The 3,328-nt window shown below is 58.8% G+C and overlaps 1 protein-coding gene across 1 annotated transcript in view; it reads left to right on the top strand.

Annotated features, from left to right (window-relative positions):
• The window catches only part of PRSS12 (protease, serine 12), a 48,755-nt gene that overhangs the window by 1,579 nt on the left and 43,848 nt on the right, over positions 1 to 3,328 (top strand). The window lies entirely within an intron of this gene.

Raw genomic sequence — 3,328 nt, 5'->3', positions numbered from 1 at the left:
GGCGTGTCCGGGGGCGGCCGCCGTCAGGTGCAGCGTGTCCCACGGTAAAGGGGCTCATCCGTGTTTCCTTCCATGGTGTTGTCAGCCTGGTTCCAGGGGATGGCTGTCTCTGTTACACCACTTCCCATGGGAGTGAGTCCAGACGTGAGCCGGCATCACCCTGCTCGGTCCTGGTCAGTCTGCCCTGGGAGTGTGTCTCCTGTGCTCGCCACTCGGCCGCACACTCGGCGTGTTTTCTGTTTTCCCTGGTTCGCTGACAGAAACAGTATGTGCTGTGCAGGACGCACTCGCTTAGTTGATGGGAAGTCACGATGGATGCGTGATCGAAATCAGCCGGAGGCCAAAGGGAACCTGCAGCAGCCATAGCTGTGCTCACGGGGGCGAGAGGGGCTCATGCACCCGTGTCCCCTGTGGGTTTGCAGGATGACTGCCCCGTGGGTACGGCCTTCGTTAAGCACCAGCTACTGGGCACAAGACGACCGACAGAATGGGATCAGCCCACAAGGCCTGTGCTCGCAGGGGCAGAAGTAGGAGGGAGCAGCTGTCGTTACAAAGGCCAATGCGTTTCCGGGGGACCAAGGCGTATTTTAATGGGCAGCCCAGGGCCACCGCTCCTCACAGAGCCCCTTTTTCATTGTCCTTGGAGGTGCCCCAGGGCAGCAGGCCTGTGTGAGTGCAGGTGTCAGGAGGAAGGCAAGCTCCCACCCCAGAACTAGGGGCCTCCCGGTGAGCTGGCAGGAAGCCCGAGGCTGGGCGGGGGCCAGGGGGTGCGCTCTCCACCCCGCAGCCCTTTCCCGCCGCGGGGCACGGTCTGGTCTGCCCAGGGGATGTCTAGTAGTTCCCTTCCCTTCCCGTCCCCACCTGTGGGGAGGCTGCCTTGGCCGAGCATGTGTTTGCACAGCGGCCTCGAGCAAGCGTGGAGCGGATGGGGCTCCACGGAGCACTGCGCTTTCCTCCATCATTGCTTGTGTTCTGTGCTCACCCTGACGGATACAATGTCACATTCTCAAGTAGAGAGGAAGTGAAGTCTTAGAAACAGCAGTTCTCTCTCTTTCAGGATATTTCTCTACTTCTTAAAAAAGTTCTCTCTGCTCTCTGTAAGCAGTCCGCTTGTTTAAACCCTGGTTGCAAGGACAGAGTTAAGGTCACTTATCACCATATATGACACAGGAAGTTGAGACAAATTTGAAGTGAGAATGAGAAAAAGAGGCTCTTACGGTAAATGACCCGGGAGTATGAAGCAAATCGCTCGGACCAGTGAACACTGCCTTCGCCTTGGGCCCGCGCAGGCTTTCCGTGCGTGTTTGCAGTTGGGAGGTGACATTTGTGCCTCGTGCTCTGGGACCTGCCGCCGTCCCAACGCGTGTGGAGGCCACTGTGCGGGCACCGCCTCCGTGAGAGCCTCCGGGAGTTACTGGTCCGCCAGCCCAGCAGGAGCCAGCTGCCTCCGGAAGGTCTCTCTCCGGCGATGTTGTGTGTTTGTGGGGAGGATGTGGGATGTTGACTTCCTTTTGTCCTCCAGCTTTTCTCTGTTTTACAATTACTCACACAGCCAGAAAAACCACAGGCTTCCAAATAAAACACGGCATTAAAGATGCAAGGCAGTGTGCCGTAATGGTCCTGGGCTGTAGGTGATTTTAAATTTCCTCTGAGAATATCTTGTTTTTCTCTGTTCTCTAAGCTTACCTGTGTGCAAAGGGGAGGGGAGGCAGGGGAGAATGCAATAACTTACGAAACTTACACTTTTTAAAAAAATATACATTGTATTGATTTTTTACAGAGAGGAAGGGAGAGGGATAGAGAGTTAGAAACATCGATGAGAGAGAAACATCGGTCAGCCGCCTCCTGCACACCCCCCACTGGGGATGTGCCCGAAACCAAGGTACATGCCCTTGACCAGAATCGAACCCGGGACCCTTCAGCCCGCTGTTCGACGCTCTATCCACTGAGCCAAACCAGTTATGGCGAAACTTACACATTTTAAAATTATTTTTCTGTATTTTCCAAGCCTTGTAAAGGAAAAATACACATGACTTATGCAAATTTGTTTCCTACCATAATTGGGCCACCAGTTGATTATGGGAGCAGTACACGAGGCGGGGACAGCCCTGCTTACTCAGCCTGTCTTTATTCTTTTGCAAATAAGAGCCCGCGACCTGCATACGCGCACGCAGTGGACACGAGTGTGTGCCGAGCGCGTGGGCCGAGCCTGCCCCGAGCTCGGCTGGTGCTGCAAACGCACGCACACGTCCAGGTGCCGGGCTGAGAGCCTCCGGGCCAGCCTGCGTGTCTCCTGTGTCTCCTGTGGCTCAAGGGTTAGCATTTAGCAGGAGGTGCCACTAAGCCTCCTAATAGGGACCCAGCTGTTCTGACCCTGTTACCACACCACAGCCTTCATTCCAGAACCGGCAGGCCGCCTGCTGTGTCCCAGGCGCATTCTGCCGCTCGGAAGTCCCGCACTGTGCTGCACTCCACGTGGCGTGTGACCGTCCCATCACGCACTTAGGGGAAGGCGGCCCGAGGGAGACGAGGGCAGGCAGTGGGCAGGTCCCAGGGAGGCTCCCAGGAGGGTGTTCGGAGTGGAGGACTGCGGAGAGGGGGCACCTGTGACGGCCTGTGGGGTCATCACTCCCACAGAAGGAGCCGCCGGTGTGCAGGCCCGAGACCGGGTCCAGCGCCAGGAGTTCCGGGGCTGGGAGGAGGGCAGAGTGGCCGTCCTGACCGAGGCAGGAGCGGAGGGAACTTGAGAGCGAGGGGGCCAGCTCGGGGCACGGGCTAACGAGGAATCAGGGGGAGGACCGTGGTTCCAGGCGCAGAATGGGACTCTGAACCGGCTCCTGCCCGAGACACCCACCACCGTGGCATGAAGGGTCAGGCGCCCGCTGGCCTTGGTTTCTGGGATGTCCATGCACGTCTGCGCTCAAACAGGCTGCTGCAGACTCAGTGCCCGTCACGGTGGTTACAGGGCGGGCGGGAATGCCCAGCCGTCGGGAGAACAGTCTGTGCCCACGGCACGGCCATGCACACCCAGCGTGCTCCCCGCAGGGGCGGGCGGGTCCCCCTGGTTCCCGAGGCCAGGCCGCTGGGAAAGACGCCTGGGGACGGCTTCCTCTTAGGAGCGGCTTGTGTGAGCGAATTCAGTGTGGAGCGTGCCCACTGGCTGAGATGAGCGTGAAGGGGATGAGGGTGAGCCGCATCATGGACATGCCTGAGTAAACACCCTCTCACTGTGGGGACTGGGGAAGAACTGGGGAGCCCTCCTCCTCCGCCCTGTGTCATGGGGTGTCACTGTCTCTGATTTCCAGGCGCAGGCCCCGCCTCCCCCGTC

Source organism: Myotis davidii, unplaced genomic scaffold (assembly GCF_000327345.1).
Source record: "Myotis davidii unplaced genomic scaffold, ASM32734v1 scaffold698, whole genome shotgun sequence".
Classification (NCBI taxonomy): Eukaryota; Metazoa; Chordata; class Mammalia; order Chiroptera; family Vespertilionidae; genus Myotis; species Myotis davidii.
The sequence above is the reverse complement of the archived record's forward strand: the minus strand, read 5'-3'. Positions and strand labels throughout refer to the sequence as shown.